Genomic DNA, 25,878 nt, shown 5'->3' with positions numbered 1-25,878 from the left:
CATCTAGAAGGCTTGGAAAATTAAATGGATTGTTCAAATTTTCAGCTACCATAACTACCAAATCTCCTGTCCAGAGCAGAGAGGAAGAAGACTGCTATTTAAGCCCGTGATACAGTTCTGGTCACCCCATCTCAAAAATATATATTAGAATTGGGGAAGGTACAGAGAAGGGCATCCAAAATGATTAGGAGTATGGAATAGCTTCCATACAAGGAGAGAGTAAAAATATGGGGATTGTTCAGTTTACAAAAGTGGCAACTAAGGGGAGATATGATAGAGGTCTGTAAAATCATGAATGGTATGGAGAAAGTGAATAAGAAAGTGTTAGTTATCCCTTCACATAACACAAGAACCAGGGGTCACCCAGTGAAATTAATAGGCAGCAGGTTTAAAACAAACATAAGGAAAAGCAGCAAAGAATCCTGTGGCACCTTATAGACTAACAGACGTTTTGCAGCATGAGCTTTCGTGGGTGAATACCCACTTCTTCGGATGCAAGTGGTGGAAATTTCCAGGGGCAGGTTTATATATGCAAGCAAGAAGCAAGCTAGAGATAACGAGGTTAGATCAATCAGGGAGGATGAGGCCCTGTTCTAGCAGTTGAAGTGTGAAAACCAAGGGAGGAGAAACTGGTTCTGTAATTGGCAAGCCATTCACAGTCTTTGTTTAGTCCTGAGCTGATGGTGTCAAATTTGCAGATGAACTGGAGCTCAGCAGTTTCTCTTTGAAGTCTGGTCCTGAAGTTTTTTTTGCTGCAGGATGGCCACCTTAAGATCTGCTATTGTGTGGCCAGGGAGGTTGAAGTGTTCTCCTACAGGTTTTTGTATATTGCCATTCCTGATATCTGATTTGTGTCCATTTATCCTTTTCCTTAGAGACTGTCCAGTTTGGCCGATGTACAAATAGAGGGGCATTGCTGGCATATGATGGCATATATTACATTGGTGGACGTGTAGGTGAATGAACCGGTGATGGTGTGGCTGATCTGGTTAGGTCCTGTGATAGTGTCGCTGGTGTAGATATGTGGGCAGAGTTGGCATCGAGGTTTGTTGCATGGATTGGTTCCTGCGCTAGAGTTACTATGGTGCGGTGTGCAGTTACTGGTGAGAATATGCTTCAGGTTGGCAGGTTGTCTGTGGGCGAGGACTGGCCTGCCACCCAAGGCCTGTGAAAGTGTGGGATCATTCTCCAGGATGGGTTGTAGATCCCTGATGATGCGCTGGAGGGGTTTGAGCTGGGGACTGTATGTGATGGCCAGTGGAGTCCTGTTGGTTTCTTTCTTGGGTTTGTCTTGCAGTAGGAGGCTTCTGGGTACACGTCTGGCTCTGTTGATCTGTCTCCTTATTTCCTCGTGCGGGTACTGTAGTTTTGTATATGGCAATATACAAAAACCTGTAGGAGAACACTTCAACCTCCCTGGCCACACAATAGCAGATCTTAAGGTGGCCATCCTACAGCAAAAAAACTTTAGGACCAGACTTCTAAGAGAAACTGCTGAGCTTCAGTTCATTTGCAAATTTGACACCATCAGTTTAGGATTAAACAAAGACTGTGAATGGCTTGCCAACTACAGAACCAGTTTCTCCTCCCTTGGTTTTCACACCTCAACTGCTAGAACAGGGCCTCATCCTCCCTGATTGATCTAACCTCGTTATCTCTAGCTTGCTTCTTGCTTGCTTATATTTACCTGCCCCTGGAAATTTCCACTCTTGCATCCGACGAAGTGGGCATTCACCCACGAAAGCTCATGCTGCAAAACGTCTGTTAGTCTATAAGGTGCCACAGGATTCTTTAAAACCTGACAGCTTCTCACATTTGTTGTTTGTATTGCAGTGACACTCATAAACTTACTCAGGCTTGGGACAGCATTGTGCTAAGTGCCGTATAAACACTAAGGGAGACCATGAAGTACTTGAAATCTAACACCCAAAATGCAGACACGTGAACACAGAGTTCAGTGTTTAGCATTAAGTTAAGCACATTCATAAGTCTTTATAGAATCAGGATCTAAGAATACAGGCAAGACATGGAGACTGCAGGGGACGCATACACTAAAGTGTAGAAGGGCTTTATTTGTATGTGTTTTTATAAAATCACGTTGGCAATATCCAACTGTTCTGGACATCTTTGTACCAAATGGATTTAACTAATTGGTGTAAATTTGAAGAGAGATTAAAGTGACCCCAAGGGACTGGAGGGATTGATTTATTGGAAACTACTTACCATAGCTTGGTTAAACTATTAATTGGGCTAGGGGGCATAAATTTGCATATATTTGGAAGGTGTAAACATCCAGGAGGGAGCAGAATTACTGACAGTAATGCACTATGTAATTAAGAATAATGGCTAATTTAAGTAATAAATATTTAGGCTATGTATGGTGGAGGGAAATTGGGGGAACATCCTGATACAGATCTCGGACTGTGTAAGTGGTGATAGAGCTCCTTATGGAAGTAGTGGAAAGTGTGTCACTTAAACCGCCCTAACATTAGACTAAACAAAGCACTAAAGGATGTACTATATGAACTGTCCTTTGCTGGGGGAAACAGGGACTAGATGACTGGATAAGAATTTTCAAAGTGCAATAGCTACTCTTTCCAGTGTCAGGGTTCTTTATTCTGCTGAAAAGCAACATTGTGGTGTGCTTGTAAAATATAAGTGATATTGGTGAGTATCCATATGAGATCTAGGTATTTCAATGATAACTTTATTACATTCAATAAATTTGTGTATATATCACTTTTATATGAAGTATCTGTTTTTTAATAATGAGAAGTAAAATGGAACAGTACTTACCTAACGTGGCATGTAAATTCCTCTAGAGATGCCTTCGTGTGTTTGTAAAAACTATGGTGCACATTGTGTTTTGTGCACCAAAAATAGGTTGGCGTAGTATTTGGTGGACTAATACAAGAACATGCCTATTCCAAAGAGTTGTAATGCAAAGGTCCCAATCCTGTAATTTATTGAACACAAACAGGCACTTGTGTGGTTTGTCCATGTGCCGTATATTGCAGCAGTGGGACCTTAGTTTAACAATGTATGAAGGAAGGAAAGGGTGGGAATGGTTGTAAAGAAGTTGTGGTGTTGTGTGTGTCTGTGCTTCTTGTAGTTTCAGGATTTTTTTAAAGTATGTTGTAAAATTATATTTCATTGCAGGGAAGAGAGAGGGAGAGGAGAGCTATTGTTGGAAGGCCAGCTGAAAGTGATATTTTAGGAGAGACTGAAAGGATAAGCGGTAGCTAAGCACTTGGTATCAGGAAGTCACTTCTGAAGTGTGCTCCGTATTTAGGGGGCAACATGAAAAACAGCCCAGAGATGCGAGTGGGATGAGTGGGAGGGGATGAACTAGCATACAAGACATTGTACTTTAGATAAATAGTAGTATAAACACTTTTATATAATGTGTAGCTATTCATAAAGAATGAATGGGCACATAAGGGTTAATCATGGTCACATCTTAGAGAGGAGGAAGATTTTGAAGCAAGATCTGAAGACACTTTGTCTCGGGGGGGTGGAAGGGGAAGAGTTCCAAAGCAATGGAGCAAGGGAAGAGTACCACCCTCACCTATGGAAAGTCTTGGGGTGGGGAAAGACAGGAGGTCAATACTGAACGAGTTTGACATTGAATTTGGAGATGGGTCTTTTAACACATTCATGTGTTTCCCTTAGTCTACCGCTTGGCTGGTGTATGAAATACGTGTTACAAATGTCAGGACTAATACAGTTCCAGAAAGCATCTCAAGTTGCTTTGAGATACGAATTGCTCTTTTAGCCAAGGTTATGGTTGCTTTTTAACTTATGTGTATGTGATTTTATGCTTTTGAAAGGCTGACAGCCCCAGAGACTGAAGTTCTCAGTGGAACAGGTAATGTACAGTATACAAATTAACACATACTCTCTTTCAATGTACCTCAGCTCTAACCTGGAGGACTCACCTCTGGGTGTGTGAATAGCTCAGTTTCCAGTCTGCTCAGTTCATATATAAGGCTATCAATAATAGTGTGTTAGAGTCAGTTGTGGTGGTGTCTTTTTAGGATGTGGAAACTTGTCCCGTGGGAACTTGACTTACACAATTAAATCATTTCATATAGGCCACCAAACATCTATTGCATGATAACAGTTGTTAGTCATTGGGTTTAAAGTGCCTACCTAGAGGTAAAAAGTTTTATATCCCATTATAAAACTCATAGTTTTACTAGATATTTTATCCTGATTTTTGCATGTTTGATAATCACATTTTAAATAAGACTCACTAAGTTATTTCTCTTATGGAGAGAGTAACTTAATCAGAAAAATGTCCAGCACACCTGAGAAGGGGAGGAATTAGATATTTTGTATAAAGAGCTGCTTTGCTGCTTGAATACCGTGGTAAAATAAATGAATATAGAGATAAAAAACTCTTTGCTTTCTTTCCACAGTGTTTACCAGCAGTCTTTTTTAATAAAAAATGTTATCTTTTTTTCATGCCAACAACATTTTCAAATGGTCAGCTTTCTTTGGAAAAAGATCCCTCTATATTCCTTGGGGATTTTGTGGGGATTGTTATTTTGAACCAATGCTGGATGAAGATCTCTTTATATTTTCCCTCTCCCCAATTTCTCCTACTCTGGCAGAATTTGGAATGAGGTAGATAAGGTGGGAAAGACTGAGGATGTTGTCATCCTGTACTGGCTTGGGGGAGAAAAGAGATTTTCCTGATTAGGCAGCAGTAGCGGAATCATTTTCTCTTCTTTCAGATTTAGTCCATATCTAACGATAAAAGAAGAGGACAAACTAAATTGAATTTTCTATGAATTGCCTGATGGCCGAGTGGTGGAATATAAGGAAATACTGGCTTCTTCAGCAGTATTGGATATTCTGACAGCAGTAAGTAAAGGAATCCATAATAACACTTACTGAAGTGGGAACACTCATGGGTTTACAGACTTTCTATATAGGAGAGCATGAGCATGCTTAGCTTTTTCCAAACTCACAGATGTAAGGTGAGGATATTTCTTTTTCTAGAAGGTGTCTTTTAGTAGTAATTTTCTTTGCGAGAAGAATTGGGAGATTGCAGGCATTAGCTATTGTCCCAGGAACATTCTCCTTTGAAAATAAGTCATTTCAGAACCTAGTTTAGTCGTCATCTTGATAGAGAACATCCTAAAGACATCAGGATAGAAATCCATGAAAATGTTGTGTTTTATTAAACTTGACATCCAAGAGAAAGAAGAGGTTGTTCATCTTTTATTATGTTGTTGTGGGATTGAGAATTCTGTTACATATTTATAGAAGATTACCTTTCTTTAAGGAGGAGCCTATGCTCAGCTGAAGATAACCTTTCTTCTCAACTGTGTCTGCCTCCTAGACTAGAAGTTGTTAATGTGGGGACAGTTAGGAAGGATTTCTTTATCAGATCTTTGTGATAGCATCATAGTAATCTTTTTCAACATATAAGAACTGCTGTAAATTATGTATTTACATTATAGTAAGTCTTAGAGGTCCCAGCTAGATGAAGGCCCCATTGTGCTAGGTATTGTACAGCTAGATACATGGTAAGAGAATAGTAAAAAAGCTACCATCTAAATAGGTAAGGCATACAAAAGAAAGTGTTATCTCCATTTTAGAGATGGGGTATAGGAGCACAGAAAGATTTCCTCCAGGTCACTCAAAAATTCTGTGACAGAACCAGCAACGGAACTCAGATCTTGAATACTATTCCATTGCCTTAACCCAAAGACCATTATTCTTCTCTGAAACATTAGTGTAGCTTCCCAAGCTAGTTTGTGAATGCTGTCCATGTCTTGTCTGATTGCTTAAAAGTCAGTTATCCACTTGGAACTCTGTACATAGCATAAGAAGTAGTGGCACATTTTCTGCGCTCAGGTTCTCTCCTTAGGTTTATAAAGTCAGGCTTGACAAAGCCCTGGCTGGGATGATTTAGTTGGGGATTGGTCCCCCTTTGAGCAGGGGGTTGGACTAGATGACCCCCTGAGGACCCTTCCAACCCTGATATTCTGTGATTCTATGAAGGTTGGTTGACTTAAGAGTCAACATAAGTGTAACATTTTAATCAATTTGTATAAATTTGAGAAATGAGAGTAGGAGACGTGACATACTTGCAATATTTCTACTGGAATATAATCACTGCAATACGTAAATTGTGGATTTACCAAAACAGAAAGTTGCCTTATGCCAGCCAGTTAACTAAATGCTCACCACTCCATTATCCCAGCAGAGACTTCTGCAGGGTTATCTAGTGGAAAACAGGGGTTGAGCTGGAAAACATCAGTAAAGTTTGGAAATATCAGCCTTTCAGATATTTAACCTACCTAACAGCTGCAGTTTTAGGAAATGGGAAACTTGATGAAAGGAGGAGCACCAATAGTCTGTACAGTAGGTGATGGTTATGTACTATGTTTTTTGATACAGTATTCATAAGAGAAAAGTGAATGTACCTTTATCTCATTTTAGAATGTTTTTCCATAAATGGATTTCTCATAATGCATGTGTTAACAGAGCTTCCTGTTCCAAGAAGGTCCGTGTAGAAAATCCTTGATGGTTTTGGGACGCAGTAATACTACACCTGCATTGTTAGTATGTGCTTAATTCTTAAAACCTAGGGCTACTATGGCATAAGAGAAAACACTGACAAAGGTTTGTACTACCTATCCACACCCCTTCAGCCAGTCAAATGAGTTTCTCAGGTCAGTCTGATTCTCTCCCTCCCTTCTCAGCCTCTTCCATTGCTTCTCATATAGCCTGCTTTGGCCTTTCCAAACTTTGTCAACAGACTTGCACATCTTAATTACAGTATTTAGAAACATTCCAAAGATCATTTGCATGAATTGATTTAATGTGAAAAAGGCTCACATTTCCTGTAGAATCGAATTTCTTCTGTTTTTGATACCTGTTTAAAAATGAAACTTTGCTCCTTTTAATTACAATTTAAAAAAAATTAAAATCCTGAATTGTCTCTTAGGGAAAAATATATCACTGTTTTGTAGTTATAGTTTCTTCTTTGTCCAGGGATCCCACTGTAGATTTATGTGCACATCATGCACACAAGACTAGATTTTGATTAGAAATGTCTGGAGTCGCGCATGTCTCGTACCGCCTCATGCTCTTATATGAATTTATAAACGGTGGGTGGCCACAACCCTCCCTTGGTTCTGTTACCCCCCAGGACAGCGAGATGGGCTGCAGTGAATGTCTGACCTGCAGGTTCTTAGCTCAGGCTAAAGATCTTTGAAATCTTCTGCAAATTTTCAGAACCACTTCTGGTCTTCTGTTGTGACTTCCATGAATTGACCATGAACTTCACCCCTCATTCCATGTACAGGGATTCTCAAATGGCAAATTCAAAACCTGCAGGCTTCCAGCCCTGTCCGTCCTGCAATGAAATAATACCCTTGAAAGACAGACACAGTAGGTGTCTCTTTTGCATGAGGGAATCACATATTCCAAGCAGATGCTTATTATGCTTATTCTTTTCTGCAAGGACTCATTTTCCCCCAAGTCAGATTGTTGGTGATGGGATTTTTTCTCCTTCCTCTGCAGCCTGGGTCACATGCTAGGATTATCTGGGTATATCTCACTTAATCAGTTCCCTGCCATTGCAGGGGCCTTGGTCATAGGTGCATCTCAGTTCCTCCTGTTCTCTGTCTGTGGCATACAGTAGTTTAGTCTCCTGTGGGCTGCAACATTTTGGTCTAATTGTGGTTGTTGGGTTTGGTGTGTGGGTGCTGGGTGGTGTTGGTTGGCTGAGAGTTACAGGACCAAAAGCACCTTATACATGGGCATCCCCTCTGGATGGGGAGAGGTCTGTTCCTCCTCACTGTCACTGGGGCATACAGTCTCCCCATCATTGACTAGTGAACCTGCCCCTCTGAGGTCTGTAGTCACTCCTATAGGTTCCAGCCAACACTGGCCTGTCAAGTCTGGCATTGGTCCAGCCAACAATCTGTTAGTCATCTGTACTCATATAAGTATGATACCATGGCTTTATTGGGGGTACTGGGGTCTGTCTTTACAAGCACCAAGGACCCTGTCTCCACCACTGAGAGAGAAAGAAACAAGTGTCCCTCCCCAATGGCCAGATCACTGATGCCAGAATATTAAGAGAAGCCAGATCCTGGGCTGATGGCGCCAGCACCTCATCTCTCTAACAAAATATTTCTCCTCATCATTGCCAGATGAAGCAGTATCTTCAATACTGGATATACCAATCTCCTAGAACTGGAAGGGACCTTGAAAGGTCATCGAGTCCAGCCCCCTGCCTTCACTAGCAGGACCAATTTTTGCCCCAGATCCCTAAGTGGCCCCCTCAAGGATTGAACTCACAACCCTGGGTTTAGCAGGCCAATGCTCAAACCACTGAGCTATCCCTCCCCTTTAAGGAATTCCAGGAGCTCCTTGTGTGGACTTCGGTCATCTCAGAGAAATCTCACAAGCAGTCAGACATCCTGACTGGATTGCCCTCCCCATTAATGAGGGCCTGTTACACACAGCTGAAGTCCTGTGGCAGATGCCAGATATCATGACATCATGGCTACATGAGTCAAGAAGAGGTATAGGTACCCCTTTCAGGGTTTGAGTACTTCCACACTCACTACTAGGTAGGCCCTACTGTCCAAATGACTTTCTAGCCTGGAACAGGGTGACACCTTTCCTCACAAAGCTCTGTCATGACAACAGAGAAGAGCTTAAAGATATAATGAAAGAAGGTTGACTGTTGGCCAAGATGGCTTTGCAAGTGGCAGTGGATACCGCAGACACTGCAGCCAGGTCTGTGGCCATCACGGTGACTGTGTGCAGAGCATTGTGGCTTCAAGCATTGGACATCCTGAGGCACAGGTCACAGGTGAGGATTTGCACTTGAAGTGCTCAGAGCTGCTGAACAAGAGGACAGACAGTGCTCTGCACTTGCTAAAGAACACCAAAGCTATCCTGCATTCTCTGGAAGTTTACACCCTTCTCCGTACTGCAAGCTATACCATCCTCGGCCACAGCTGAGATAGTGCACACCATTTTACCACCCCAGATTAAACTGAATATCACTCCAAAAGGCACTTGAGATGCCACAGGAGGTCCCAACCTTCTTCTTCCTTGGCAAAGCGTACTTCTTCTTTTACATGTCAGCGGGTTTGATGAGGCAGTCAGGAGCCTTATTGGACTCAGCCTAGAGAACACAAACTTCAGAAGCTGCTTTGTCTCATTCCACTGGGCATTATCTGTTCTGACATCAGATAGATGGGTGTTAGAGATAATCCCCTGGCTACCTCATACAATTTGACTCTTTACCCCCCTTCCTTTCCCCATCTCTCTTCAGGGACCCTTCAAGACTGTTACAGTCAGAATGGGCCTTGCTACTTCATTTTGGAGCTATAGAGGAAGCTTCTCAGGAATACAAGGAAAGAGACTTCTATTTTTGGTATTTCTTCATTCCAAAGAAGAAAAAAGGGGTCTTCATCTTATCCTATCCTATCCTATCCTACACCTGAGGAGATTAAAGAAATACAAAAACTGTCTCAGGTGCAGGATTGCCTCCATCATCCCATCCTTCCAAGCTCAAGACTGGTTTGTGACTTTCAGAATGCATCCTTCCACCTAGCTTTTCACTTTGCTCGCAGGAAGTATCCAAGATTCAGAGTGGGACCCAATCATTATCAGTACAGGTTTTTGCCCTGCAGACACTCCTCAGCACAGACTGTGTTCACCAAATGCCTGATGGTGGTAGTAGTGGTGCATTTAAGGAAATAGAGAATCCATGGCTGCTTGTACTTGGATGACTGGCTGAACTTGCAGGTTCCAGCAAGAGACCAAGACAGCCTTGAATTGCATCTTTTCTCTGTACTGTCAACAGGACTCCTTGTGAGCCACAAGAAATCATCTTTCACACTGTCTCAGATTACAGAGTTCTTAGGAGCTTTAATCCTAACCTGCCAGAGGACAGGTTCCAGTCTCTTCAGTCAGAAGAAAGGGATGACTGTATCTGTCTCTTTCCCAACAATGATGATTATTGCTGGGGTGCTCACCTGAACCACCTTCGGATGTAAAACACGTGGTCTCAGGACAACTTGGCACTAGACATGACTGTCCTGGAGCTCAGGGCCATTGGACTAGTGTGCATAGCATTCCTGCCCATTCTGCAGAACTTCACAGTGAAAATCCTAACAGACAACATGTCAGTGATGCACCAAATAAACAATCAAGGAGGTGCTCGATCGTCCCCTCTTTGCCAGGAAGACATCAAGTTCTGGGACTTTGAGTGAGTCGTCAGCTTTGAGTGACACAACTGGTGCTACATTTTCCTGGGGTCAGCAATGACATGGTGAACTCCTTGGGAAGAAATGTGGTAACCAACCATGTGTGGTCTCTGCAGGAATCCATCCTAGACCCAATATTCTGTCAATGGCGGACTGTGCTCCAGAGGAGGCATGAGCCCAGACTGTGTGCCAGGCAACTTCCTTCTCCAATGGAATCCTTCCTTCCTCCCTCCCTCCTCCACCACCACTATCATAGTGCTCATTGCTAAGGCTATGATTTAGTCACAGAGGTCATGGAAGTCACGGAAGTAGTGACTTCCAGCGACCTCCGTGACTTCAGCCCGTGGGGGTTGGGAGCTGCAGGATTCTCCGCCGCTCCTAGGGGCAGGAAGCTGCGGGTACCCCCATTGCCCCTGGCAGCCCCCTGAGCTCCAAGCTGCTGTGGGCAGCAGGGGAACCCATGCAGCTCACGGCTGCTGTGGGCCCCTGGAGTTGTGGGTGGCAGGGGTACCCCACAGCTTCCAGCCCCCACTGGTAGTGGGGGCATCTCACAGCTCCCATCTGCTGCGGGGGAACCCTCGAGCTTCCGGCCACCGTGGGCCCCTCACAGCTCCCATCGGCAGTGGGGAGACCCCTGGAGCTGCAGGCAGCAGGGGTATCTTGCAGCCCCCAGCTGCTGCAGGTGGCTCCTAGCCCCTGCGCAGCTGCCCTGCTTCAGGCCATGTGGGGACCCGCAGATCCCCATTTTGTCCCAGATATTTTTAATAAAAGTCACAGACAGGTCACGGCTTCTGTGAATTTTTTCTTTTTTGCCCGTGACCTGTCTGTGACTTTTACTAAAAATATCTGTGACAAAATCTTAGCCTTACTCATTACACCACCGTACCATCCAGGCAGTCTTTCTCATGTCCATTACTTCAACATGGAAAGTCAGCAAGCTCCAAGCTTTTATGGTCAGACCACCTTCCACATCCTTCCTTGGGGCAACCATATCTTGGAGTCCTCCCTAAGATGGTCTCAGAATTCCAACTGAACCAATCCACCATTCATCTGCCTGAAGCCGCATTCAGTGCAGGAGAGAAGAAGCTGTATACTTTGGACATCTCCAAATCTCTGCTCTGCTTTGCTCTTTTATCTTGGGACCAAGTCTTTCATGCTCTCTCCCTGCCTCTTTATGGTTATATCCAGCGCATTGAAAGGCCAAGCTATCTCTTTGTATAGAATCTCAAAGCTGATCATGCAGTGTATTTCTGCCTCCTAGTCATCAGCTGGTGATCCCCCCCCCCCCCTCTCTCTCTCTCTGTATGTCAACACACACTTGACCAGGGCATAGGCGGCATCGTCCACCTGTTTCAGAAAAGTACTACTCTCTGAGTTCTGCAAGTCAGCTACGTGGAGCCACTAACTTTTGTTGCCACGTCAGATGCCAAGTTCAGGAGAGCAGTGCTTCAGTTTCTGTTTGACTGACTCTCACAGCTGAAACTCCTCACTCCCACCATCCAAGGAAGATGCTTGCCAGTCATCTACAGGGGGATTCAGACTGACACACATTCGAATAATGAACATTTACTTGGCCTAGGTTCGTCGAGATGTTGTTGTTAGTGCAGATCCCATGACCTCCCCTCGTTCCACACTTCATAGAGTCCTCAGGAACATGAGCTTTGACTTGAGAGGACTGTGGCTGCCCCACCCTTTATGTCCTTTTATGGGAATTCAAGGAGGCACAATGGCGTGTGAGCATCCCTGATAGACGCTGCTTGTCGAAACAACTTCTCTTGAGCACATCTGGCTTGTGCGCATCTGCAGTGGAATCCAGGCTGACTACATCTCAAAGAATCACGGTTACTTTTGGGTAAGTAACCATTCTTGCTGTATGCAGACTAGTACAAAGAGGTCTCCAATGAAGGATCAGGAACCTATTGTGCTAAGCTCTTTACAAATGATTAAAAGAAGACTGTGCCCTAGAGAGCTCATAATCTGTGAGGATGCAATAGGTGGATGAAACACACAGAGAGGGTAAGGTCTGGAAGGATACCTTAACGGTAGAACAGGCTTGCTAATTACCTATCCATTGTCATTATATAATGGGCTTTCTTGATAAGATTTACAAGTGGATCAGTGTCATTCTCCCTGTTCTACCGCTGAGGAAACTGAGGCCAGGTCTACACTACAGATCTATATTGGTATAACTACGTTGCTCAGGGATGTGAAAGATCCACACCCCTGAGTGACATAGTTATGCTGAACTAATCCCCCATGTGGACAGTGCTATGTTGGAGGAGACCTTCTCCCGCCGACACGGCTACTGCCTCTCAGGGAAATGGATTAACTACGCCGATGGGAGATGCTCTCCCATCAGCATAGTAGCGTCTTCACTAAAGCACTACAGCAGTGCAGCTGCAGCGCTGCACATGAAGACAAGCCCTGAGGTACGGATATAGGGAAGTGATTTGTCAAATGTTGTAACTACGGAATAAAACTTCCAGTGCTGACTGTTGCTAAGTCTTTCCGTGAACATCGTTTGTCATACAGCACTGAAGTTCGTTGTAGTTTCTCAAACTAGTCTATGAATCTTTTAAAAACCAGGGGCCAAGTCACCCTCTTCCAGGAAACTGACCGGTAATTACCATTAGGAACTGAACATGGAATGCCTTACTGAGTTATCAGGAAACTGTCCTTTCTAGAGGGAGAAGTTAGCCGCCTCCTTGTTCTTGCTATTACGTGTGTGTCTGTTTTGCCTGGGTGGTTTTGCTAGCCTTCCCTTTTCACCAAACCCCAGTATCTTGGCTCCAGAAGGGTGACTAAGCACCCTATGGCTGCTCACGAAGGGGACATAGAAGGCATTACTCCGCTGCTGTAAGTAGCATTAACTCGAGCATGAATAATCTGCAGGGTTCACTATAGGCCATGTCACAGAACAGCTAATCCCCAGCTCCAACTTCTTGTGCCCAGGCGTTCTCCCTAAAACATCGCCAGTTCCCAGGGGGGTTTCTGTGGGGCTCCAGAGACAAAGAGGGGAGGGGGGAATAAAACACATTCCTGCTGCTTCCCTCTTGTGCTGGATCTCAGTCATTTCTAGTTGTGACTATGGAGGGGACAATCTGGACCCATATAAATAAATGAATAAATTTATTTTCCTATGTTACAACTACTTTTAACATTCCCTCAGTTTCACTAGTTTAAGATCTAGCTGCCTTTTCAACATTCATACTGTTTGCTTTTTCTTTGTATTTTACATGCATTGGAATTGAAACTTAACCTAGTTTTGTTTAACTAGGGTACTGGTATCAAACTGGCCTGTGGAGCATGTTGGTGGTGCTATCCAGAAAGCTAGCAGGTCACGTGGTGCAGATGCTTATTTTGAGCTGCAAACTTCCATGAGAGGGTTAAAAAAAACCTTTCTTAGTATTACTTATCCATATAAGTAATTGCTGTAGTTGCCACAGGAACGTTGTAATTGCTAATGGAAGAAGTGAGAGAGGTGGTACATACTCTTTATTAAGGTGTGGTCCACAGCATAAAGAAGTTTGAGAATCTCTGAATTTTGGATTTGCAGGTTGCATTTCGGTGTTGCCAGCACAGTTGCAATCCCCTGCCCCCAAAACTCTTCCATGTAGGCTAATGCCCTAGGTGGTTGCTTTTTGGTCTGTCTGCCTCCTCCTTCAGGATTACCCTTGTGACACAACCAACCTTGTGCTGCAAAGGAGGATGCAAAAATAAAATGATAAAATATAACATCATTAACATTTTTATAACAGTTAAAAGTGTGAGTCCTTGTGGCACCTTGGAGACTAACAAATTTATTTGGGCATAAGCTTTTGTGGGCTAGAACCCACTTCATCAGATGTCTGAAGTAAAAAATATAGGAGCAGGTATAAATACATGAAAGGATGGGGGTTGCTTTACCAAGTGTTAGGTCAGTCTAATGAGATAAATCAATTAACAGCAAGATACCAAGGGAGGAAAAATAACTTTTGAAGTGGTAAGAGGGTGGCCCATTACAGACAGTTGACAAGAAAGTGTGAGTAACAGGAGGGAGAAATTAGTATTGGGGAAATTAGGTTTTGTAATGACCCAACCACTCCCAGTCTTTATTCAGGCCTAATCTGATGGTATCTAGTGTGTAAATTAATTCCAGTTCTTGGTATCCTGCTTTAATTGATTTATCTCGTTAAACTGACCTAACACTTGGTAAAGCAACCCCCATTCTCTCATGTATTTATACCTGCTCCTATATTTTTTACTTCATACATCTGATGAAGTGGATTCTAGCCCGTGAAAGCTTATGCCCAAATAAATCTCTAAGGTGCCACAAGGACTCCTCCTCTTTTTTTTTTTTTTTTTTTGCTGATACAGACTAACACGGCTACCACTGAAACCAGTTAAAACTTTGATATTTGTCTCACAGGAATTCACCTGCAAAATACAAAGTCCAAAAAGCAAATGTGAATTAGCAGGCCTGAACACCAGCGCAGGCTCCCAACAATGTGTACTGTATTTTAAGTTGCTATGGCAGTCTCGGTGCTGCCTTGGTACCATCACCTCCACTCATGAGAGCCAAAACAGAAGAAGGATCATTAATCGAGGGATACACATCAAGACTGCAGTCATGCATGGGATCCAGAAAGTGAAACTTAACCAATCTAGTTTCACTGTCCAAGTTCAATAGAATGTAAGAAAGTAAATAGTAATAAGGAAGCTAGCATTAAAAAAAAAAAATCAGTTGTGTAATCGAAGACGTTAGTAAAAATAATTATTTAAAATGCATGACACTGCCTTTCTGAATCTATTGACACAGTATAAATTAATAGTTTTGATCACTGCTAATTTTGATTGCCAGATAAAACATTCAATGATATGTTTATTTCTAGAAGGCTGTTCTCTGGAGCCAAGTATTTCTGCATGTTCTGCTGAGATGAACGTAATACAAAATGTTTATTATGAACCCTAGTATAGTTGGGAAGCTGGAGTACAGAAGCCTTTTTGTCAGAGGTAGTCATTTATACTTCTCTGGCAAAGATGAAGAAATGAATTTTGTCACGGACCCTCTCACTTAGAGCCATCCACTGAAGTCAATGGAAATACTTCATTTGATTTTAATTGTGCTTAGATTGTGCCCTATATTGCATCTCTCGTAAGGAAAGCTATCTATTGAAGTTCTCGGTTTTGCCCCTTTTGTACTGACATCTTTCCTTCTTGGCAGGATTATTTTTAAAGGTTTGGTGTAGTTCAGTTTATTTTAAATAAACCGACATCACTACAGCCATTTAGCTAAAGAGAGCATAAAAGCTGAATTTTTATCTGAAAACAATTAGAGAAAAATATACAGTACAATAACAGGACTTTAGATGACTGTATGTACATATAATATATACCAGTGGTTCTCAAACTATACCAGGGTGTCAAACATATGACCCATGGGCTAGAGCTGTCCTGAATTATGTATTTTTGGCCCACTAGACACATTCAGTTTGTGTGGAATATCAGCTTTCATTTTTTTAAAAGTAAGTTTCTAGCCTTGGTAGCTGCAAAGAGAACTTTTGAAACATGAACCAACTATAAACTGAAGTCATGATGTTGGTCTGAATCTGCACAGAGCCTGAAACAATGACTGTCTCCTAATCTCACTGCAACATCTGCACTAAAGCCCAGTGGTAAATACTTGATAATATTAACTATTCCTTTGCTGATCACTTTAGCAGATAGAATGGAAAATGGGGAAAAGAAAAGCCTGAAAGGGTGGGAATTGGGGGTTGCTCCAGGGAAGAAGAATAGAGGGACTGTCAAAGACGGAGAGAAATGGGGGAAAGAAGAGAAACAAAGGGCAGAAGTAACAGTGGCCGAAAAGGAAGCAGATTTTCTTACTATGTGACAATAAGATACAGAGTAAATAATAATTTAGTTACTATGTAAATACGGTATTCTCCCATTAATCTCTGTGCAAAGAGGTTGGTGGGAGGGGGCTCTCTTACACCCTGTAAGGAGTTCAAATGGTGAAGTAAGGCCTCCATAAGTAGATGATCTCCCTCTTATGCACTTTTGGACACCTGCACAAGTTATGTTGTTGGTAAACTCCTAGGATAAAATAAGTGAGTACTAAAATTCCTTAAAATTCTGTGAGGGGAAATGTGCATTTAGTTATTGCTTCAGCCTCTAGATCTTTTAAGATGTGAAGGAGTTGAGGGGAGGAGTTCCCATTGTCTTTATTAGGTGTTCAGGATGCATCCTAAAGATGTGCGTCTTTGAGAATCTCTTGCGGATCTCCTAAGGTATATGTGGTACTGGAAGTTCTGGTGCTGTCGAGCCAAATAGTTCCAGATTTTGAAATGTACATGCACCATTTGTAATCCAATAGGCCTTCAGAGTTTTGGAGAAAAACGCCTTTTCAGATATTTTTTCATTTAAAAAAACCTAGGACATTTCAGGAAAAAAAAAGTTACTTAAATGATTGGTTGTTCAGTTTGATCCAAACCAATTCAGATTCAAACAGGTTCTGATCACAGAAGGCATTCTGGTGCTATGAATCCGAAATAGGTCTCTTTACACCACTGAGTCCAGTACCAGAATTTTCCTTGCTTTGCTAGCACTTGTGCCCTACCAGTTCCAGGTAGTCAGTTTTTGGGGTTTTTTTTTGTCAAAGTCCAGATTTCTTTGTCAAGGTATTGTCAAGGTTCAGACTCCAGAGGAAATTAAAATAAACCAATAATGCTAATAATAAGTAAATAAAAAGATCTTTGGATCCATTCTAAAGCAGCTGGCAGTCTGGATTTGGCCTGCGGTCTGCCTATTGACTACCCCTATGGTAGGGTCTCTGAGAAGATCAATCCACTCCCACCTTGGATACTCTTCACAGGTATGTCTAGCCATTCCCAGTCAGGCAGTGCAATAATTAAACCTTCAGTCAGTGTTGATATCGGTTTCTGTGTAAACTGTAATTAATGGGAAATTCCCAACATCATTTAATGTCTCCAACACCCTAAATTGATTTAATTAGCCATAGCACATGGGAGGCAGCATTCCGTTCTCGGTTATTTATGAGTCTCAGGTGTCACCACCCAGGCTCTTCTCTACTGGTGAAGATTACTTGCCTCTTCTTTCTTTATGGTGGTTCCCTTCCACTCTCCTTGGTCACTGTTCTATCTTTGGCTTCGTAGGGCTTGTCTACATTTACATTTTATAGTGCTCTAACTTGCTGGCTCAGGGGTGTGAAAAATCACCCTGATCAGAGCAAGTTTGAGCACTTTAAAGCGCAAGTGTGGACAGGCTCTGAGCGCTGGGAGCCATGCTCCCAGCACTCGGAGCTATTCCCCTTGTGGAGGTGGATTACTAGGAGCGCTGCGAGAGCTCTCTCCCAGCACTCACGCATGACCACACTCACTCTTCAAAGCGCTGCTGCGGGAGCACTCCCGCGGCAGCGCTTTGAAGTTTCTAGTGTAGATGTAGCCTAAGTCTATGTCTACACTTGACAGGAGGGGTTCTCCTGTCACTAGTAAATCCACCTCCCTGACATGCAGTAGCTAAGTCGATGGAACAGTTCATCGACTGAACACGGCTGAACAAATGTAGCTGGGTCAATCTGATTTTCTAATGTAGACCAGCCCTCGGTGCCTTTGTTGAAAAGTCATTTGTCTTCTGCTTTCTTCTTCTTAACTACTTGTGTGTTAACTTGCAGGGGCGGCTCTAGACCCCAGCGCGCCAAGCAGGCGCGTGGGGCGGCCCTTTCCCGGGGGGCGGCATTTGGCTCCGGTGGACCTGCCGCAGGCATGCCTGTGGCAGGTCCACCGGAGCCCGGGACAAGCGGACCTGCCGCAGGCATGACTGCGGCGGGTCCCCTCTTTCCGCGGCTCCGGTTGAGCTCCCGCAGGCATGCCTGCGGCAGGTCCACCGGAGCCGCGGGACCACGGCACCCGCCGCAGTCATGCCTGCGGCAGGTCCGCTCGTCCCGGGCTCCGGTCGACCTGCCGCAGGCATGCCTGCGGGAGCTCAACCGGACCCGCGGGACCGGGGAAGGGCGGCGCGGCGCACCGCGCTGCTTGGGGCAGCCTGATTTCTAGAGCCGCCCCTGTTAACTTGCATTGTCTTTGATGCTTTGATTTATTTGTATTATGTTAGCATCCAAAGGGTCCCAATCAGGACTGAGAATCAGCTGAACCGGGTGCTGTATGAATACCCAGTCTCTTACCTGAAGAAGAACAACTTGGTCTAATTTCATATAATTTTGTTTCCTTGATTTCTACACTAGTGACTTCAATCTTGCTTTACCTTGGTTGCTCAGAAAAGAAACCAGCTTGCATTTGATTAAAATGTAGCTCACCTAGGATGGGATTTTCAAAAGCACTAGGCACCTGAATGACTTAGAACCACAAATCATATTGACTTTTGCTGGGACTTGAATTCCCAAATCAAACAAGCACTTTTGAAAATCACACCCATTGTCTTGTCACTTGCCAGAGCTAACATTTCACAGTTTGAATTACCTTGATTACTATATCTCTTGAGTACAGGGGCGGCTCTAGGTTTTTGGCCGCCCCAAGCAGTCATGCCCGGGAGGCGCCCCCGAGCCGCGGGAGCAGCGGACCTCCCGCGGGCATGACTGCAGAGGGTCCACTGGTCGCGCGGCTCGGCTGGACCTCCCGCAGCTGCGGGCGGTTCGCTGGTCCGGCGGCTCCGGTTGAGCTGCCGCAGTCATGCCTGTGGGAGGTCCAGCTGAGCCGCGGGACCAGCGAACCGTCCGCAGTCATGCCTGCGGGAGGTCCACTGGAGCCGCGGGACGAGCGCCCCCTCCGCAGTCATGCCCGCGGCAGGTCCGCTGCTCCCGGGGCTCCGGTGGACCTCCCGCAGGCATGACTGCGGCAGGTCCGCCGGCCCTGCCTGCCGCCCCCCCGGGAAAGGGCCGCCCCGGGCAGGTGCTTGCCCCGCTGGGCTCTGGAGCCGGCCCTGCTTGAGTATCCACATTTCTTCTCTTTTTTGGGACTTAAGACATGTCTACACTGCCCAGCTGTTCGGACTACAAAGGTGTGAATAGTGGCACACACCAAAGTGCTGCCCTATAATTCCCTTGTGTGGGTGTTGTGGGCATGAACTAAAATGTTCCTAGATCTCATTAACTTAGTCCTCTTCAAACAGCGGCAAATTATTGAGAAGTAGGAACTTTTTAGTGTGAACCTGCAGCATCTGCACAGAAGAGTTACATGGCAGCACTTTGCGCACTGCTATTCATACACTTGTAGTCCATTAAGGACATATCTGTGCTGCCTTTAATGTACCAAACAATTAGGCCTCTTACCCTCTGAACTTCTTAAACTTGGGTCATCTCAGTGTGCTGCTCATGTCATTGGCTTTCTCAAGTGATGCCCTATACCTCTTCGGTGATGGGCATTCTGTCTCAGGAAAATTAAGTTCTTGTTATGCTATTTCAGTTTATATAAATAAGACAATCAAGTCATTTTTTCCCCTTAAATCTTAATTTTACTCAATTCATAAAAATGTGTGGTTTTGGTAACAAGGTGATTACCATTTAATCTTTATAGTTGTCCAGTCCCTGAAAATTCATATAGGATCTGGCATTTTCAAGAGTAATATGAAACCAATATCAACTAACTGCTGAAGCAACTTCACCTCTTTTCACAAAAGGAGAACGTTACTTGTAATAAAACTTATAGTAGATAGAAGGAGTGAACACTTATTTCTAACATAAGACTGCACTACCTATTCAGGGAGCAGCTAAACATACTTGCATAACACAGTGAAGTTGCCTTTGTATTGTGTTTCGGTTTCAGGTTTCAATCTGCCTCTCAAATCACTCAGAATAGATTTTTGTAAAAGTGATCTTATGTAGTGATAGGGGTTTTCTCTTTCACTGTCATTGATCTAGAGTGGGAGAGAATATAGCTAACAGATTTCTAGCCCTAGAGTTTTTCAAATCTATAACTTGAGCTGAGGGTTCAGGTTAATGGATGTTTTTCAGCATACCTATCAATGCGACATTTTTGTCAATCTAAACAAGTTTCACTTCAACACTGACTTATTAAACATGACCAAAATTAATTTTTAGAATATAATTTTACTAAATGTTCAGCGGAGCAATTATTACATAAGGTGGAATGTATGTTTACAATTAACAGGGGAGCATGATTCCTATATAATAAAATACAACTTCTCTAGCAGTCAGCATTGTGAGGTCCTTGGTGCTGTGATCACCTTAGCTCTGCAGTGGCGGGATCCTTTCCTTTCCTGAGTTTTTCTATACACTTAAGTGCAACTGATTATGTATATTGTGTTCTACGTGTAGAGAAGGAACTTCATAAGTCGTTTGACCTTGATTGTTACTACAAGTAATCCTTACTTTCTATGTGTATTATGATGGAAAGTTAAAAATTATATCTGACATCTGCAGCAGCCTTTGAATGTTCATGCCACACTCTGCAAAAGCAACATATTTTCTTTGTTTTCTGTGATTTCTGTTTTTTAAATGCATCCTTTACTAAAATAAAGTCTGGCAAAATTGGATCATGTTATGGATACAGCTATCTTATTGTTTACAGATGTTACTAATATAAAAACTATAAACACAAGAATTCCCTAGTACAGTAAGGCTTATTCTCTGAAAAATGCAATAAAGTATATTAATAGAAATATTGATCTTATGACTTTATTCTATAGAAGTCAGGATTTCTACAGTTAACTTTTACCATCCCTTCGCCCTTCTACCTTTTCCCACACTCACATGGGTATGACACATAATCATATAATGTCGGACAACATTACATGCTATTACTCAAATATTTAGTTTTCAAACACAGGCTGTGGTCCTATATAAATATGTTCTACGGCAATTGTGGTAAATTATCAGATGATAAAGGTACATTAGTATGTGAAAGGTTTACCATATGACAACTAGATTTGGTCAAAATATTTGTAACAAGAAATGTTTATCAAAATGTGCTCATTTTTGAGTTTGACAGTGGAGGCAATTTTATAGATGTTTGTATTTCTTGAGTTAAAATTTGTGCAAAGAGTTTTGTTCTCATTAAGATGTCTGAAAATATATTGTGACAAATGTTTGTGCTATTTTTTTTTAATTAAGTTTTGAGCTGGACTGATTTAGGTACAACTGGTTAGATAAGTTTAGCAAGGTGATTGCTCTGGTTCTTTGGTTGGTTAAGCCTATCCATGTTGTCAGAAGAGTTAGCAGACACGATTCCCCATTTTTTTCTTTCTGAAGGAGTGGCTGTATTTCATGTGCTCTCTCTGAACTCTTAAAAGTAGGGTTGGGGGCAGGGAGCAGATCTACCTTAGGAAAGCCATAGGCCACGGGGAATACAGGAAATGCGTAATTTTCTTTCTCTTTTACCTCTCCCCCTCCTAAGCTGGGGCATATCCCCAATAAATGTTCCATCTGTAGGTCTTTTCTAAAAGAACCAGAAAGCTCGAGAGGCTGACCTCAGACTTTTGGATAGCTCTTTGTGGCTTGCCTTGGACCTAGGCAAGCAAGACCTTCCTGTACCAGCTCAATCTGAGTTCAGAAGTGCCCTGAGCTCCAGATCAACAGCTAGCCCCCAAGTGTGTCATCTGTGATAGCCCTGGGTACAGATGTGATAGGGCAGTTAGATTCCTGAGACAGGGGTGCCATTTGGGGGGGGGAGGGGGGCAGTGGAGGGCTCTAGCCCCACCCCCCATTTTGTTGGGGAGGTCTACTCACCCTATCCTCATTTATATTCATAAATGATCTGGGAAAAGGTGTACACAGTGAGGTGGTAAAATTTGCAGGTGATACAAAATTACTCAAGATAATTAAGTCCAAAGCAGACTGCGAAGAGTTACAAAGGGATCTCAGAAAACTGGGTGACTGGGCAACACAATGGCAGAAGAAATTCAGTGTTGATAAATGCAAAGTAATGCACTTGGCAAAATGTAATCCCAACTATATATACAAAATGATGGGGTCTAAATTAGCTCATAGACTCATAGACTTTAAGGTCAGAAGGGACCATTATGATCATCTAGTCTGACCTCCTGCACAATGCAGGCCATACAATCTCACCCATCCACTTCTATAACAAACCCCTAACCCATGTCTGAGTTATTGAAGTCCTCAAATTGTGGTTTGAAGACCTCAAGCTGCAGAGAATCCTCCAGCAAGTGACCCGTGCCCCATGCTGAACCCATCAGTAAAGAGATCTTGGAGTCATTGTGGATAGTTCTCTGAAAACATCTGCTCAATGTGCAGTGGCAATTAAAAAAGCTAACAGAATATTGGAAATCATTAGGAAAGGGATAGATAATAAGAGAAATTTATTATATTGCCTCTATATAAATTCATGATGTGCCAACATATTGAAAAGTGTGTGCAGATTTGGTCACCTCATCTCAAAAAGATATATTGGATTTTGAAAAGGTACAGAGAAGGGCAACAGAAATGATTAGGAATATAGAGCACCTTCTGTATGAGGAGAAATTAGAAAGACTGGGACTTTTCACCTTGGAAAAGAGATGACCAAGGTGTGGAAAAATTGAATCATGAATGGTGTGGAAAAATTGAATAAGGAAGTGTTATTTTCTTCTTCACATAACACAAGAATTAGGGGGTCACCAAGTGAAATTAATAGGCATCAGATTTAAAACAAAAAAATATGTATTTCTTCACAGTCAACTTGTGGAACTCTTTGTTAGGGGATGTTGTGAAGGCCAAAACTATAACAGGGTTCCAATAAGAACTAGATAAGTTCATGGAGGATAGGTCCAGAAATGGCTATTAGCCAGGGTGGGCAGGGATCCAACACCATGTTCTGCATGTCCCTCGCCTCTGTTTGTCAGAAGCTGGGAGTGGGCAACAGGGCAACTTGATGATTACCTGTTCTGTTCATTCCCCCGGAGCACCTGGCATTGGCCACTGTTGGAAGATAGGATACTGGGCTAGATGGACCATTGGTCTTACCCAGTATGGCCATTCTGATGTTCTTATATAGAACCCATATATATCTGCTCCCCGCTGTAACCCATAGACCCCGCTCTCCTCCCAGAACTGGGATAGAACCCAGGGTCCTGACGGGGTCTCTCTCTCCACAGAGTTAGTAATAAAGTAAGAATATACATTAAAATTTTAAAGCCAACCAGTATCCCTTAAGTGACTTGGCATAAGATGTCAGAACATGTTGTTATTCAAGCTGAGTGGGTCTAATATTTATTAATATATTTTTTAAATAAAGGAATTAGATACAGGGCTCCTGTCAGTTAATTGCTAAGTTAGCTTCCAAAAAACTAGAGTTTTCAAGTGCCTAAGTAGCCTCAGGAATCACAGTTCAAGTTGCCGCCCTGTCCCCCCCAATCTGAAATGACGCCCCTGCCCTGAGAAAAGCTTTGGCTAGTGCTAGAAAGGAGCCGTGCTCCTCTGGGAAATATAGGGGTAGATCCTCTTCAGCAGAGCCAAGCAAAAAGAGATTTAAACTGCCTCACCAATCTTAGTCTATGTGGATTTAATGGCCCGAATTGGGTGCTGTGGGAGCCCTGAGGGCGCACGGTATTTGGTCTTCAACACCATCTTGGGAGGTGGGTCTAACTGCCTCTGGTACAGAGTGAACAGTGACATGGTCACTTTGGCACTCTCCACTCTGATACTGTAATCCCCTGCTCTGCTATTGTGGCACCATGTGTCTCAGTAACAAGATCATTCACAGTACTGAGAGATCTCTAGGTATAAGCTGAGCTAGAGTCATCATTGCCATCTTAGGTGCTGAACGTCTCCACTATGATGCTGACTACCACCACTGCGGTAGTACTGAGTATCTCTTAGGCACCAGTCAAGCCACAGTTGGAAGTACATCCAATAATCAGTAATTTGAGGGGCAGCTGGTAGCCAGATCATCCTTTTAGGCCACTCTAGATGCCTCCAATACCATAGCAAGATCCCTGGCAATTTCTATTGCCAGGAGGAGAGCATCCTGGCTAGTCTTCAGGCATCTCAAAGGAAGTTCAGACAACAATTGAAGACCTCCCATTCGAAGGCTGTGAACTCTGGTATGAAAATGGATGACACTGCATTCATTGAAAGACTCCCAACCTGCTCATTGGCTGCTAAGAGCATACACGCTAGAGGGTTGTGCACTTAATAGCTTGTGTGGGCTGAGCTGATTGCACGTACCAGTGGCTCCTTGCATCCCTCCATTTCCCCCACAAGCTCCCTGTGTGCCATCCTCCTCTGTTTGAGAGACTCACTGTGACTCCTAATCTCCTCCATACCAGGGGTTCTTTGTGACCCCCATGTCTGCCTCCTCCCCTACCAGGGTACCCCATCTCCCCCCCCCAGCTGGGGGTTCTGTCTGTCCCCATTCCACCCTCTGCCATTTCCCTTCATGACAGGGGCTCTCTGTGCACCCCCTTTCATACCTTCCTTCTATGCAAGGGACTCTGCATGGCCCCCTTCCTCCTCCTCCTCCTCCTCCCCATACCAGGGTCCTCCAGTCCCGTCCCATCCCCCACTAGGAGCTTGGTGTGCATGCCCCCATTCCCCATGTTCCTTGACCCCTTTCCCCCCATTATTTTTTGTCTGAGAGAGACATCATTCTGGGTGTCAACATGATGAACTCCAGTGGGAGGACAGGCAGAGAGGAGATGGGGTATTGTTATGCTGAGGGGCCATCAGCCAGCTGTTTGATCTACAGAGGACTGTTGAAGTGCTTGAAGCTCTGTCTTTACTAACAAGATGGCATGGGGCTCCAGTTAACCCCCATTTTTCTCATCTCAGTTTTCTAGTTTTTCTCAGAAGTCAATAGAGTTCTGGCCACTGATGCCAAGAACTTTCTCCGAACATTGGGAATTGATTAGATGCAGTGTTCAGAAGGTATTGTCATTGAGTTGAGTGTAAGGCTTTTGCAAGCTTGGCCAGCCAGCTGCCAGAAGGAAATGGAAGGCTTCAGTCTTGTTCCAGACAAAGACAATGGCCAAGTGCATTTATTCATCAAACAAATAGCTTGATTTTTGGCAATCATGGTGTCACTACCGGGGCATGGGTGGTCTGACCTTATGGTCAGAACAGGAGTCAAGAATCAGGCCAGGTCAGATACCAGGAGGTCAGAATCCTAGGCAAATTAGAGAACAAAACCAAGACTCAGGTGTCAGGAGACAGTCAGGGTCAGGTCACCAGGAGATCAGTAGCAAGTAGAAGGAGCAGGTATTGAAGGGGAAACAGTCTGATGCAGGGAGATCCCAGTTGCATGATCAACTTACTGTTCCTGTGCTGGGTTTATAAAGAAGTTGTGAATCAATCAGGACTGCCAGCATTCTGCCAATCAGATTCCATGCCTGGAGTCCTCTGTCAGAGTTCAGCTTCTATTCTGGCATCTGCTAACAGGTCACTGGATAGCAAATTGGAATTTACTAGCCTCTAAGAGCCCAATGGACCAGAGGTCAAGACCTGTAGTCCCTGACACATGGTTATTTATGTCAAACATGGGTTATTTAAGTTGAAAAAATAAAATTCTTGTTCACACTAGACCACCAAACTATGCAAGCTGCATCTGTGTTTAAAAATGTTTGAGACACAAGGTGGGTGAGGTATCATCTTCTATTGGACCTCACACACTTTGAGTACCTTTCCCAGACCTGAAAAAGAGCTCTGTGTAAGCTCAAA

The 25,878-nt window shown here is 43.5% G+C and overlaps 1 protein-coding gene across 1 annotated transcript in view; it reads left to right on the top strand.

Moving 5' to 3' along the window:
• The first annotated feature begins 4,739 nt into the window (after positions 1-4,739).
• The window catches only part of ATXN7L1 (ataxin 7 like 1), a 162,006-nt gene continuing 140,867 nt past the window's right edge, over positions 4,740-25,878 (top strand). Inside the window, exon 1 of the mRNA XM_044984633.1 lies at positions 4,740-4,869. The gene's annotated coding sequence lies outside the window, so the exon portion shown is untranslated. The remainder of the gene's footprint in view (positions 4,870-25,878) is intronic.

This window comes from Mauremys mutica, chromosome 1 (assembly GCF_020497125.1).
Source record: "Mauremys mutica isolate MM-2020 ecotype Southern chromosome 1, ASM2049712v1, whole genome shotgun sequence".
NCBI classification, from domain to species: domain Eukaryota; kingdom Metazoa; phylum Chordata; order Testudines; family Geoemydidae; genus Mauremys; species Mauremys mutica.
This window is presented reverse-complemented; position numbering and strand designations above follow the sequence as displayed.